Source organism: Onychomys torridus, chromosome 17, assembly GCF_903995425.1.
Source record: "Onychomys torridus chromosome 17, mOncTor1.1, whole genome shotgun sequence".
Taxonomy (NCBI): Eukaryota; Metazoa; Chordata; class Mammalia; order Rodentia; family Cricetidae; genus Onychomys; species Onychomys torridus.
Window position 1 is genome coordinate 40,817,747 of NC_050459.1, and position 15,879 is coordinate 40,833,625.

Consider the following 15,879-nt stretch of genomic DNA (forward strand, 5'->3'; position numbering starts at 1 on the left):
CAGAGATCCGCCTGGCTCTGCCTCTGGAGTGCTGGGATTAAAGGCATGCACTGCCACCGCCACCACCACCTGGCTTGATCCATACTTTTATAATATTTAAAAATGTAATTAAACACATCATACTCCAGTGTTCTCCAAAATTAAAAGAGAGAGAGAGAGAGAGAGAGAGAGAGAGAGAGAGAGAGAGAGAGAGAGAAATCAGCCTAAAATAAATAAGTATACATAATGGAAGGTATCCTGGTTTCATTTTGTTATTGCAATAAAATACCCTGACAACTAGCAAACCGAGTGGACAAAGGGGTTTATTTCAGCTCACAATGCCAGGTTACAGTCCATCAGAGCAGGAAGTCACAGCGTCAGAGCTGAAAGCTGGTAATCACTTCATATCCACAGTCAAGAGTGGGGATTTAGGCCGGGCAGCAGTGGCGCACACCTTTAATCCCAGCACTCAGGAGGCAGAGCCAGGTAGATCTCTGTGAGTTCGAGACCAGCTTGGTCTACAGAGCAAGATCCAGGACAGGCTCCAAAGCTACAGAGAGAAACCCTGTCTCGAAAAACAAAGGGGAAAAAAAAAAGAAAGAAAGAGGGAATTTAGAACACAGATTAGAGATATGAGCCCCACAGACATGAACTTAAAAAATAGAATAAAATAAGGAAGATGGTGATGTGGCCTCTCAATCGTGTGGAAGTGAGTAGTGCCGTTTTGAATTTTTGGAGTAAAAGAACAATGAGAGTGAGTATCCAGAGATGCTTCCATGATGAAGAGAAACACCTGCTGGCTGCTGGAAACTGAGTGTTGGTACCCACCAAGTTCATGTGTGAAAATCTTGGCTGCTATGACATTTGAGCACACACTAGAAGACAGTTGTGCATGAGCCGGGAAGGGACCCTCCCCAGACACCCATCCACCAGACACTGACCTTGGACCCCCAGGCTCCAGAACTGTGAAAAGTGCCCATGTTTACCGACACCCAGCCTCTGGGATCTGGTTATAGAAACTCAGCACAGACTGTTCATGGTGTGGAAAGGGTAAGGCCTTTTTCTTGAAGGAGATACAGTAAGTAGGAATGTTGCCTACTGCTGCCTACATGAGGAGATGAACTCATAGTGCTAGAGAGCAAGCAACCCATGCTACGTCTTTATGATCTATATATCCACCCACCTACCCACCAGCACCTGGCACTTTATAGACCTTAGCTAATGTGTTCCGAAATGTAACTCAAGCCAGGAATTACACTTGGGGCTACACCACAGAAGCTCTTGGAAAGGCGGGTAGAAGATTCTAGAATCCATAAACACTTCATCAACTGGAACAGAATGATGCTCTGTGACTACAGAGATCCTTAGGGAAAGTTAACCTACAACATTCCCACAGAACAGAAGGGAACACATCACCGTAAAAACGTCTGACTATGAAGAGGTCTCTGCTGGATGAAGCGCTGATGGAAAGGGGCAGGAGGGAGTCCGCTCTTGGCACTGACCACACACAGAGGTTGCAGTGCCTCCTCACGAGACTCTTATGGAGCCCTCAACCCAATCTTAAATGCAAATAAACTGTCTGTGTTCAGAGAATCACCAAAGCATTCGCCTAATATGAATGCTCCGTTGGAGAAAGTAACTGATTATTTTATTTATTTATTTATTTTCTGGAGCTGAGGACCGAACCCAGGGCCTTGCGCTTGCTAGGCAAGTGCTCTACCACTGAGCTAAACCCAATTGATTATTTTAAATTGTAAAATTCTTCACTTGCTACAATAATACCATGGTGTTTCTGATCAGTCAGATGTCAGAAGCAGGGATTACACTGTAGGTGTACTCTTTATTAGCCAGCTTTTCGTAACTCTAACGAGATGGTTGATTCAAAGACAACTACCCCAGGCTCTCTAAGGTAATGTGAGACTCCTCTGGCTGGGTTGTCTGATGACACATTCACCTCTCCAGGTGTTAGCATCTCTTTTCCCCAAGAGAGTCAAATATGACCTCTGTGAGTGTCTCTCATTGTCTTTACATTGCCCAGGCACCTGTCTGACACAGGGCACCTAATTACCAGTCCCTGACTCGACAATGCTACACAGCGCTCCTTCAAAACCTGTGTGGTAACAGACAAACAACAGAGATGGGTAAGCTGTGAAGAGTTTCACCCGAGGCAGACCAGCTCACCTGCTTACCGTTTCCAAAGACATAAAACGGCTTTATTGTTGGTTTGGCTGTATCTAACTACTCACGCCTTAACCAGCAGCAGCCGGAGAAAACAACTTTCAGACCTCTGAATTCAGCTAACAGCTAACTGACTTCTAACCTCTGAGTTCAGCTAACAGCTAACTTGAAGCCATAGCAAGTCTGGCCCTTGCTAATTGGACTCAAAAGCTTACCGACACCGCACATTTGACTCTGCAGACTTTGGAGTCCTATCCTGCGCTCAGCCAGAAGCCAGTCCGGGCTGGTCTCTGATGGCTGGATGAACTTGAACAGGACTGCTCCTTTGTATTAGTTCCCCCAGATGGTAGAATTCCACCCATGAGTTCCTCATTCAGCCTGTAGCTGAGGTTGTGGCTGGGAGTTTGTGGAGGTAGCAGACTCAAGCGAATGTTTGTAAATGAATAAAAGAGTATCCTGAGCACACTGTATCTGAAACATAGATGAGCACATAATGTCTTCCCACAACGTCAGAATATATTAAATAGCAATAAATTCACAGGTGTGTCAGCCTGTTAGCAGCAATTTGCCAAATGGTCTCACTTTCCTTGCTACGCCTGGTTAAGGCGAACACAATTTCTTTTATTCCAATCTTAATGACTCTACTGGCTGGTTTTGTGTGCCAACTTGACACAAGCTAGGGTCACCAGGGAGGAGGATTGTGGAAATCCTCCGTGATACCCAGCTGTAAGCTATTTTCTCAGTTAGTGATCAATGGGCAAGGGCCCAGCCCATGGAGGGTGGTGTCATCTCTGGCCTAGTGGTCCTGGGTTCTATAAAAAAGCAAGCTGAGCAAGCCATGGGGAGCAAGCCAGTAAGCAGCACTCCTCCATGGCCTCTGCATCCGCTCCCGCCTCCAGGATCCTGTCCTGCTTGAGTTCCTGTCTTGCCTTCCTTCAGGGATGAACAGCAATGTGGAAGTGTAAGCCAAATAAACCCTTCCCTCCCCAACTTGCTTTACTGTCATGGTGTTTCATCAAAACAATAGAAGCCCTAGCTAAGACAATTACTAACATTAATTAGTAATTAGTGCTAGTTAATTTTACAAAAATCGTGCATTACACGTCACACAGGAAAAAAAATCTATAGGTAACTCAAGAGCTGTAAAGAGCCAAAGAGGCCACGGTAGAGTTCCAGAAGGTTCAAAGAGCCCCGAGGGTCAGAGAAGATGATAGAGATGCACAGAGTCTCTTGAGGCAGTTAACTAACCCTGTGGGTCCACTGGAAGTAGACCTCTGGGGTCAAAGTTGAGATGCATGGTATGGTGGAGCCATAGAAGACAAGAGCAAGACTGACTGACTGACAGGCAGACAGATGGACAACAGGGCGTCGTGGATGTATGAGTGGAGAAATAGACAGCAATTTCAACAGACACACAAGGGACCGAGCCTCGCCAAGATCCTTTATGGTTGCAAGTTCTCCAACTTCCGGTCCCTTGATGTACCCGTTCGATGGTCATGTGACAGGTCAGGATCATTGTCATCACAGCATCAGGTGTCCTCCTTGTCATGGGGTCCAGACGAGGGAGCTGCACTTTTTCCTTAGTCTGATATGTCCGATAAGTTCTCAGGCCTGGCTTTCTAGATATGACTTTAATACTCCCATGTGCTTTTCCCAGCCTAGTTCACCCTGGTAAATCTATACAGTGGCATCTTTTATACTCCAGGAATAAATCACTTACCGGCCTGTGCCACTGCGTGGTGCTGGACAGAAGGTGCCAGGTGACATGACCATCCTCCAGCCTCAAAATGGAGTCAAAAGCTGTTTGCTACTCTCATAGCAAGTGTGCTGGTTTGAATAGGTGTGGCCTGCATAGACTCACTCATGTGATTGAGTGCTGCTTGGCTCACAGAGAGTAACACTATTAGGAGGCATGGTCTTGTTGGAGAACGTGTGTCACTGTGGAGGCGGGCTTTGAGGTCTCCTATGCTCAAGAGAGGTCCAGTGTCACAGTCCCCTACTGCCTGCAGATCAAGATGTAGAACTCTCAGCTCCTCCTCCAGCACCATGTCTGCCTGCATGCCACCATGCTTCTCATCATGATGATGATAATGGACTAAACTTCTGCAATGGTAAGCCAGCCCCAGTTAAATGTTTTCCTTCATAAGAGTTGCAGTGACCATGGTGCCTCTTCAAAGCAATAGAAACCCAAAGCTAAGACAGCAAGGCACAATCAGAAAAATCACCATTTTAAACAACATGGAGTAACTTTGGACAGGGCACAGCCTGATCTCAAGAGTCCCCCTACCAGGGCCTCACTGCCATCATCTATGCAAGCATCAACTCGCCATGAATTTCCCTGCCTGCCCTTGATCTTTAGTCTTCACTGGACATTCTAGAAATAGTTCTCCTTCAGTCTACTCATTCAAGTTTCAAGTGTGTGCCCACTGAGCATGGGGCATCGGTGGCTGGAATGTGCGTGGATGATAAGCCTGAACTTGTCCCTTAGGCAAAAAGAAGAAATGAATATATCTAGTTGGATACATAAACATTGTCCAACCCTAGGAAGACATTAGTTAGGACTTTTAGAAACATGGAATTGGCAAATACAGCTCAGTATTAGAGTATTTGCCTTGAATGTATTAGGTCTAGGTTTGATCTACATAGTTGATCTTCAGAGAGGCTAGTCCAGGCTAACCATGAAGTTTACTTCCTGTTTCTCCCAGGCAGCAGTGGGGATAGGCACAGTCTTGTTGGTGTTTTTATTGCTGTGACACCATGACCATGGCAATTCTTATAAATGAAAACATTTCATTAGGGTGGCTTGCCCACAGAGGTTCAGGCCATTATCATCATGGTGGGGAGCATGGCAGCATGCAGTGTAGGCTAACATGCTGGAGAGGTAGCTGAGAGTCCTACATCTTGCAGGCAACAGGAAGTCAACTGAGACACTGGGCAGTATTCTGAACATAGGAAACCTCAAAGCCCACCCCCATAGTGACATACTTCCTCCAACCAGGCCACACCCACTCCAACGAAGCCACACCTCCTAATAGTGCCAACTGCCTATGAGATTATCAGAGCTAATTACATTCAGACTCCCACAGGCTCATTTTCTGCTCCCGCCCCTGGCACTTCCCTCTACCTGCTCAACTGCACCACCTCTCCATGTTGACTGTGGCACAGAACTCAATCAACCCTTTGTTTGAAAAATTCTGTATCCTCTCTCCCCAACACTGGGCCACTAGCTCTGCAAACATCCCCTGGGCTGCCTTCCAACATGCTGAAGTCTGTCTTAACTACATCGAAATCCGCTTCCTCTTGCCCTCAATACTTGCCAAACACTCTCACTTTCCTCTCATCTTAGAAAACACACACACACACACACACACACACACACACACACACACACACTACAAAATAAAACCAAATCCTGGTGCATTTGATTCCATGTGTGTTTAAACCTTAGTCAAAAGCAAAATTTCAAATCCTTTTGAATTCATGTTTTCTGGTCGTCCAACAAATCTTATTTATCACATGTTTACTAGTGACAGGGGTGGAGACTATTGCTGAGCATGTATCAAAGCCACTGGGACAGGATTTTGGTCATGGAGAAGTCTGTGGGCCAAGGAGAAAACAATAAGGAAGCAGGAAATGACAGCCCAGAGTGAAAAGTACAGCAGCAGCAGCAGCAGGAAACTCTAGATGGGGTGGAGAACACAGGCTGGGAGCGGGTCTGGGTACCTGCTGGAAAGATAGGAAAAGAATATTCCAGAAAAAGAACAGTAGCACAGATTCCCACATCAAAGGGAGCTTGTCAGGACTCAGCCTGGAAGCCAGAGGTGTTCCTCAACGCTCCCCCTTCCCCGGAAGAAGAATGGACCCAGCTCTAGGAGCAATGCTTCCTGTCTTTGCAGGAATCTCTGGCTCTTCCTTTTCAGGAAAACAAGAATGCCTAGGCTCGGAACCTCAGCTCCTTGGAAACACTGTGCCGTCTGGTGGTGCCGTTCCCTGCAAGGTCTCCCCTTCTCTGCCGTGGTCCCCTCTCCTCAACTGTAGGTGGGATGGCATGCATTATTGCAGAAGTAGCACACAGTGTGTCAAAGCAACCTGGGCGCTCAGCAGTGAGATCGAGCTGTCAGGAGTGCATCTACCAGACTTGGTGAAAAGACTTTCTGCACAGTGGATGAACAGTCTGAGATCCTGCAAACCCTGGGCCCGGGCTGTCTCCTCTGACCTTGTGACTTGTAGTCAATTCGAAACTTCTTTCAGAATCTTGTCACTCTCCCTAGTGGAGAAACACTAGGTAGTAACTGCACACACACATGTGTACACACATACATGCAAGCACACATTGATGTGCCTGTGGATACATGGTCCCACATGTGTGCCTGTGGTTAACTTTTGGTTTGTTTTTGTTTTTCGAGACAGGGTTTCTCTGTAGCTTGGGAGCCTGTCCTGGACTAGCTCTGTAGACCAGGCTGGCCTCGAACTCACAGAGATCTACCTGCCTCTGCCTCCTGAGTGCTGGGATTACAGGTGTGTGCCACTACCACCCAGCAGCCTGTGGTTAACTTTTTAAGTGTAAGTGACAGGTATCTGGGTAATCAACACTCTCTCTCTCTCTCTCTCTCTCTCTCTCTCTCTCTCTCTCTCTCTGTGTGTGTGTGTGTGTGTGTGTGTGTGTGTGTGTGTGTGTGTGGTTTCTTTTGAGACAGTCTCACTATGCAGCTCTAGCTGTCAATAAACTTGCAACAATCCTTCTCTCTCTCTCTCTCTCTCTCTCTCTCTCTCTCTCTCTCTCTCTCTCTCATCCTGACATGAGCCACCACATCCAGTTTTTCTTCTTAATTGACACAAATGTTGTAGCATCCCTTGTGATAGTTTAATACAGGTATATGACAGACTTATACTTCTTAAATTTTGTGAGTGTTTAAAGATACTCATGGTAAAGTTAGTAAACAAAATTCCCGTCCTCCAGCCATTCCTGAACCTGTGGTCTGTCTTCCTGCTTAGGCAGCCTTTGGGGTCTTGTGCAATTTCATGCTGTCTTTGCCCCTCCCCACTCCCCATCCCTCCCCACCACCCCACCACCCATCTCACCCCATGGAGAAACATGCTCAAGACTGCATGGGTGTTCCCCAGCTCAGCTCCTTAGCTTTGCATGTATATGCCAACCTCTTACCCCTCTGAGAAGCGTCTCCAGTTCTGTCTCTACCTGTGACGTAAAGGTTCTGCATCAGTGGGCTTCGAGATGAGTAAACACGTGAGGTATGGACGGCTTAGGCTGCCTCAGAGCCACACAAAGCGAGCCACAAAAGAAGGGATTCTGGCAACAGCAAGTTGTTCCTTGGGCAAACTGTCTCTCTTTAAGTCACAGGCCTCCAACTGGGTCTAATTTAACTGGCTTCTGCTCTCTGGAGCTGTGACTGCCCTTGTGTGACACTTGGTCATGGTGCTAGCCTGTGGCTACAACAGCTCACCGGGGCTGCAAGTTAAGTAAGTACGTAGGTTCCTAGCTAGTCCTGGTGCACAATGACACTGGGCCGGGTGACTCCAGGAATCACTTGAGAGGTGAGGCCCCATACACTGGGACCAAACAATGTGATCTGAGTTATTCTCCTCATCTCTCCTCCCCACCCCACCCTACCCTGATTTCCCACCCCCACTCCATCCTTTCAGACTCATTGTCTCTACCTAGGTTGGGCCCTGACACTCCAAAGGGAGAAACAGAAACACTATTGAGTTCTGCTGACATGGGTGCCTACAGGAAGCCTCGTGGGCTGGGGGCATGGCTCGGTGGGTTTTCTGTACGAGCATGAGGGACTGAGTATGGATTCCCAGCACCCGCATAAAAGCAGGCATAGTGATACATGCTGGTAACCCCAACACTGAGGAAGGAATCGCAAGCCGATCCCAGCAGCCTGCTGACCAGCCAGTCAGGTCTAAAGGCAAGCTGCAGATTCAGGAAGGCCCTGTCTCCTAAAGTGCTGTGGAGCAAGGCAGAAGATGATTCTCAAAGTTCTGGCTGGCTGGCCTCCACACATGTACATACCGGCAAGCTCAACACACCACACCACACACACACACACACACACACACACACACACACACGAAAGCAGAAGGTGCATACTCTAAAATCAAGAAGCTTTTAAAAAAAAATTGTTTCACCATTGAAATAAAGCAAAATTGTTCACCCCTTTCCTCCTTGTAGAAGTGAAATCAGCTATGGTTTAAGATGTATCTTTGTGTTCAAAATACTTTTTTAAAGTGTGTTTTCTGAGAAAACCATTGTAAACACATATTTCAGTCTAAAACTATAAATACTATCCTTCCGGAAGCGGCCACTCCCTTCCCCTCAGACGTGAGGAAAACACTGCTGCTCCAACTGTGATGGGGTTTTAAAAGGGGGGTGGGAAGGAAGCCGAGCCCCCACTCATGAAGCAGCTGGGGCTGGTGGAGCCGCCTTCCTCAGGGTCATGTCTTACCTTCCGACTTCTGTGGGTTAGACATTAAATGAATCTAAATAAAAGTCAACAAAGGCTTTTTCATTCTGGGGCCTGCAAACTCACAGGCCTCATGTCTGAGGCCTGACGCTCTCCCACCTTCCAGTGGGCTAAATGAGCTGCTGGAATTTGCTTAATAATCCTATGGAATGACTTTCTTCACAGAAAATCTAAAGGTGAGCCCCGCCTGCCCTCCTTCAGAGGGTGACCCCTCTTTCTTCCTCTGAGGCTCCCATGCCCTGACTTGTCTGGGATATGTGGTTAGCAGGACATCAGAGCAAAGCTCTTTGCCGGAGCTCTGACTGACTGCCTTTCAAAGGCTTGACAAAAACATTTCGAGAAAGAAGCTCTCTCAGGATTAGCGCTGCTCAGCCACGGAGACCACATGAGGAACTCACCTCACTCTGAGGGTCAAAGGCAGTAATCAGCACAAGGCGAATTTCCAAGGTGCAGGTAAGTGTGCATCACCCTCAGCAGCACCTACAGAGAATGTGTAATTTCGGTACCCAAGAGTTTGTTGTCTAGTTAGAGAGGATCTTTAGAAATAAGCACAACTGGCAGGTGTGGTAGCACACATGCCTGTAAGTCCAGCACTTAGGAGGTAGAGGCAGAAGGACCAGAAGTTCAAAGCCACCCTTGGCTACGTAAAGAGACTGGAAGACATGAGACCATGTCAAAAATGGAAAAAAACAAAAACAAAAAAAGAATAATGAATAACACTGCTACAAGACAAGAGTGACTCCACAGCCTATTAAGTGGAACAAGGTCCTTCCCTCACAAGTGCCTGTGCACAATGGTGGCAAACAGCCATCTTCTTGGTAGTGCATGCAGCCTGTTGCTTGTAGGGGTTGCACTAAAGGCCTTGGAAACACAATTCTGGTAGAAATATTCATTTCTTTTTTTTTTCAGTGCTCTTCCCAATCTAGGCTCCAGAAAGGTGTTCGGATGCCTCTGGGAAGCTCTGGAGCGTGGTGGTCATGGTGGTCATGGTGGTCATGGTGGTCATGGTGGTCATGGTGGTCATGGTGGTCATGTTTCACACTGGCCAGGTCATCTTGTCCATCTGCACCAAACTGCAGACAGGCACACACACACATGATGGAGGCCCAGCATAGAGCCAAGTTGGATTTATCTGGCCACCAGAAGACCCACATCTCAAAGAAGTGAGCCTTCAACAAGTTTGATGTAGATGAGTTTGAAGACTGGAAGCTGAGAAGCAGTACATCCCTGAAGGCTGTTGTTGTTGTTGTTGTTGTTGTTGTTGTTGTTTTAACTCTTTGCCCTTCGGGGGCCCACCACCCAGCTCCCAAATAAACACATGGAGGCTTGTTCTTTCTTATGAATGCTGGGCCTTAGCTTGGCTTGTTTCTAGCCAGTTTTTCTTAATTATCCCATCTACCTTTTGCCTCTAGGCTTTTATCTTTCTCTATTCTATATACCTTTCTTTACTTCGTACTCCTTTACTGGCTGTGTGGCTAGGTAGCTGGCCACTGGCATCCTCCTCTCCTCCTTTTTCTCCTTCTCAATCGTCTCTTCCCAGATTTCTCCTCCTATTTATTCTCTCCACCTGGCAGCCCCACCTATCCTTTCTCCTGCCTCACCATTGGCCAGTCAGCTCTTTATTAGACCATCAGGTGTTTTAGATAGACAAAGTAACACAGAATCACAGAGCGGTTAAACAAATGTAACATAAAAGAATGCGACACATCTTTGCATCAATAAACAAATGTCCCACAGCATAAACAAATGCAGTACATCCCCAGCTAACATTGCACAACAGTCGGCCTTCAATCAAACACCCCCAGTTATGTCCCCTGGGCAAGTGGTGAGCTGTGCACTCCTGAGGGCTTTCATTATGCTGAGTCCCACATTCTACCATGTTCAGGAATAAATCTCACATCCAGTCTAGAAAGAAAAAAAATAGACAAAAGTGGGCAAATGCAATAAACTATTAAAATCTGTTCTATCACCCCATGTTTGAGTGTTTGAGAAAGGCCTTATGCAGAATTAACAAGTAGCAGTTAACGTCAAGGGCTTAGACTGCAACCTGCCTATGTCCAGGGGTTGGCTTCTCCGTTTCCTGGGACCTAGGGCACATACATAGTCTATTTCTACCTTACTTTCCTCATCTGTAAAATGGGGGTATTACAAATGCATATCTCAGAAGGCTGTCATGAGAAATGCCCACAGACACATTTGTTTACTTACTTATTTATTCATTTGTTTGTTCCTTATTGTTTAGTTCCTCACTGTCATGTGAATTCTGTGATAATGGAGATCCTTTGCTGTTATAGTGACTTTGTACTACACAGCCTGGTTAGCCTGGAACTGCATCCCCACCGCTGTCTTTCCCATATGTTACTGGGTTAAAGTTGACCACATGTAAGTTTGGAAGAAAAAAGCAGAGATTCAGCCATACCTGCATGCTCCCAGGTCACATACCTGCATGCTCCCAGGCCACATACCTGCATGCTCCCAGGCCACATACCTGCATGCTCCCAGGCCACATACCTGCATGCTCCCAGGCCAGTGTGGGCTTCAGGCAGCATGCCAGTTGATGTCATCGCTGACCCTCTGGCACACCCCATGGCCTGGACTAGCAGCCAACCTGGTGCTTCCCTAGTCCTTACCAAATCTCTTCCACTCTGAGTTCCAGGCCAGACCCATGTATAACTCCATGAGGATATCCATCCAGCTGTTACAGTGACCTATGGTGTGAGGGTTAGATGCAGTGAGGTAGACATCAGACATAGGCTCCGTTTTGTTCTCATAGGTCAGTCTGCCTTTGTTGACCCAATCTCATAGCTAGCTTTCCTTCCCATCCTGATCCAGGTAACCTATAGATGCTTTATTGTCAGGTAGAGGGTCAGCGTCCGCAACTGGACAAAAGCTGCTCCCTAAACTAATCCCTATTCTACTTCTCCTACACCTTCTCTGACTGAACCTTGATTTCTACAGAATTCAGGACCAGAACTAGTTCTAGAAGACGTGTTGTCTGAACCCTATTTTTATGGACCCAGCATGCTTCCACTGTGCAATGTTGCTACCTGTCTGAATCATTTTTAGGCTGTACAAATTGGTTCCTTGACCTGATTTTATAGGCAGTGATGACCTCATTTCCACTAATAAAAAGAAAAAAGTATAGTGTATGAGATGGGATGGTCAATCTCCCTTGTCAACTTGACTGGATTTAGAATCACCCAGGAGACACCTTTGAGGGCATTTGTGGAGAGCTGAGGAGGGAAGACCCACCCTGAATACAGCAGCACCATCCTGGGCTTAAGGAAAAGAAGTAAGAGGAGCACAGCATTCATCTCTCTCGGCTTCCTGGTGGCAGGCCAACAGGACCAGCTGCCTTCAACTCTTGCTGCATATTTTCCCTGATAGTTGTCTTTACCGTAGATAGTTTTGCTATGTTAGACTTAAAACCTTTCCTTTTTATTTAGACAAAAGGGGGGAAATGTTGTGGGATATTTGCACCCTGTGTGAAGATGTGTTTGCCATGATTGGTGTAATAAAATGCTGGTTTACTTTTTTTAAGACTTGTCTATTTTAGCTAGGAGGTGGTGGCGCACACCTTTAATCTCAACACTCAGGAGGCAGAGGCAGGAGGATCTTTGTGAGTATGAGGCCAGCCTGGTCTACAGAGCAAGTTCCAGAACAGCCAGCACTGTCACACAGAGAACTGCTGTGTCAAAAAACCCAAAACCAAAACCAAACAAACAAAACACGTCTGTTTTAATGTTTCGTTTGACTGTATGTATGTGTACCACCTGGAAAGTGGAAATCTTGCCCATGGAAGTCCAAAGAGGTCATTGGATCTCCTGGAACTGGAGTTGTGAACTACCATGTGGGTGCTGGGGACTGAACCCAAGACCTCTCTCCAAGCAATGAGTACTTTTAACCACTAAGCCAGCTCTCCAGCCTCTTGTGGTTTTCTTATTTGATAGGGCCAATCTAAACCTAAGGAGGCTATGTTCAAACTATAATCAGCAAGGAGACAGCTTCTCACATAGAATGAATGGAGATAGGAAAGGGCAATAGTGATTTCAAATGCATTCAGTCTTTGAGAATTAGTGGAAGTCTGGTGTAGTGGCATATACCTTTAATCCTAGCACTTGAGAGGCAGAAGCAGGCAAATCTCTGTGAGTTCAAGACCAGCCTGGTCAAGATCCAGAATGGTCAGAGCTACATGATGAAACCCTATCTCAGGAAAAAAAAAAAAGATGGAGAAATAAACTGGTTCTTTTTGCACCTGTATCAAAGAAATTTAGCCTTTGTGGCGTTGGTCTTACTCTCATTGTGAGCGTGAAAGGCACAGGTCATACATCCCTGCTTTGTGTGCCATTGGCGATTTTCAAATATTCTCTCCTCATAAGGTCTGCACGGTGTGGTTAATATTAATGAGCGATTCTAGCTGCCTCACTTAGCCATCCAAGCGCAAAGTTCCCTGTCCCCTGGCCGTTGTTATCTCTCCTTTGGAATTCGTCCCGTGGGCAGCAGTGAGCCCATCTCTCTCCCCAGCGACTCTGTGCTAACATGCTCCCGTGAGTTCGTGACTTTGTCGTTTATGGCCCCAATTCCCCTAACTTTGTGTGTTAGGAAAATTTGGGCTCCGTTTGCAGGCTAGTTCTGTTGACATAGCAGCAGACCCAGGAGCCAGCACTAGAGGAGGAAGGATATAGGTATACTACCTCTAAGGTTTCCTCTGCTCCTGTCTCCAGAAATGCTCCCGCTCTCGAAGGTATCAACCAAAAAGCCCTTGTGAATCTAACAATACCGTGGGCCACCTGAATGCTTCTTTAAGAGTGATTAGTCATTGAATACTAATATACAAATATGTTTATATGTTTATAAACATATATATTTATATATAAACTTCTTGGGTGGAAAATAAGTTTTTTTTTTTATTTCAAAATCATATATATATATATGATTTTAAAGTTGAGGCATTTGTTAAAATTTATATTTCAATTTAATAATTAATACATTCTTATTTCAAATGTGTTACAATTTTTTATAAGAGATGCAGTTATTAAATTTTTGTTCGTGATTTACCTAAATTTCAATTTTAACTTTCATCTTGTTTTTAAACAAATTTACACACGTTCCCATGTGTCATAAAATTCTTATGTGCAAATCACTAAGTTTTAGCGCAATCATTCCCCACAGAATGAAGTTTTTGATTAATAAGGAAGTCCATGTAAGGCATTGATATGGATATTAACATAATACTCAATATAATGTAAGATTGAATCAAGTGGGGATATCGTAGCTGTCTTTGTGAAGGTATATGTCATGATATTTGTTCAATGATGAGACATCTAATGGCACATTTCTCAGTAAGTGCCCCACTTCTTAAGTAACCCATGGCTCTTTATTCAAAGGCCTTCACACTCAAGTCACAGCCTAATTTTCAGTCATTCCTCTAACCCCAAAAGGAAGCTGCCTTGCTATTACCTTAGGACACAGCTCCTTCCATCTGTTATTTTGGATTACAATTAATTTACTTTCTTTCTATACTTTCCCATTCTGGCCATTCCATGTACAAGGCCTTATGTGGTTTTTGTGACTGGCTTCGTCCACTTAGCCACTTTCCAGGCTTTATCATACATTGGTGAGTTCTATACTTTCCTTGGAATCTGGTGAGTTGATAATAGAATGATTCCATTTTGCCTATACAAAGATCAGTGTTTTCCTAAAAGACTCAGGTCTGGCCTGATCTTTTTACCTCTTTTCTCTCCTTTGTCTCTCCTGGTTTATTATTCTAGATTTAGAGAGTTAGATTCAGAACAATCTGGGGCAGCTGTTGAAGTCACCTGAGGCAGAGGGGAAGACATAGAAAAATATATGGAGTACCAAATTTAAGGCCTGAAGTCATCTAATGCCATCTACCCTGTCTCTAGGTTGGTTAGTTTTATAACCTTGTGTGACCTGGGAAGAGGGAAGCTCAGCCGAGGAATGCACCCAGATCAGATTGGTCTGAGGGGTTGACTTGATTGGCCATCCCTAAGTCAGCCCACTGTGGGTGGCACCATCCCTAGGCAGGTGAGCCTGGGCAATATAAGAAAGCTAACTGAACATGAGCCAGTGAGTGAGCCTGGGAGCCAGCTAGGTCCGGTTTCTACTTCAAGCTGTTGCCTTAAATTCCTTCCCTGACACTTCCTTCAGTGAGGGAAGCGAGAGCCGAATGAACCCTTTCCTCCCCAGATCGCTTTGGTCAGAATGGTTTCATCCCAGCCACAGGAAGCCGACTAGAACATCTCTTGAGGCTGCCTTCTGGTGTTTCCTTTGTTTTAGATTTTTTTTGGGGGGGGTGGGGGGGGTAGGTCCACTCAGTGTTAGTTACCGTCACCCAATTTTCCCCTCTTGAAACACGAGGGAAGAAAGGTAAGGAAAGCCGTGTGATTTCACCAGAGTGTGCACTTGACTCTGTTCTAGCTGCTTCCCCTGACCCCGGCACCTGCAGGTTCCAGCCTAGACTGCCCAGCAATTCAAGCTTTCTCAACTACCGTCCTCCTTCCTCATCTCCCGACGCTAGCTAGCTCCCCTCCACAACAGGGCGATCCCCACCCACACTTCTGATCATTCACCCTACTCACGCCTCTCTGCAACAAAACCTCTTTTGTCACTGCTCACCGGTTTTCTATCAGCTCATGGAGGAGAAAACTTGAACGGTTCAGCCAAATCTCCTCCTTTGCAACTTTCCTCCGAATTCTAGAATTTTACTCTCTTGGTTGAGTCGGGCTTCTGAGAGGCCGGCCTCCCTGCAGGAGGGCTTGGAGCCCTTAGCTCACCACCCCCTCTGCCTTGCGTGACAGGAGGCTGCGTGCATGCCTGACAGAATCCAGGACACGATCCCTCACCCTCTGCTGGTTAAATATGTATTTTGAACTTGCTGTAGCTTTCAGCTCTAGCTTCCGTCACAGCATCAAGAACGGCCCCCGAGGGCCTTGCCCTCACACGTCTCTTTTCCCACAGCGAAACCTGCTCTAATCCCACAGAGCATGCTCAGCTGGCGGAGGGAATTTTTATCACATCAAAAGAAGAAGAGTACCAAGGACCGTCTCTCTCCGTCGTCGACCCCGGGACAGGTCAACTTGAGCGAGGCACTCATCAAATACACTTCAGAGGAGCTAAGCTGAGCCAGCTTGCCCCAAAAGTTGAGTTTCTTGAAGCGTTTCATTTCTGGTGTCCAAGCAACTTCAAATTCCAAATATTTGGGGTTCCCGACAGC

The 15,879-nt window shown here is 46.2% G+C and overlaps 1 non-coding gene across 1 annotated transcript; it reads left to right on the plus strand.

Annotated features, from left to right (window-relative positions):
• Positions 1-9,383: 9,383 nt before the first annotated feature.
• On the plus strand, positions 9,384-9,516 carry LOC118569257. Its single transcript, XR_004943046.1, has one exon. It is a non-coding gene; the product is annotated as a small nucleolar RNA SNORA70 (small nucleolar RNA).
• The last annotated feature ends 6,363 nt before the right edge of the window (positions 9,517-15,879 follow it).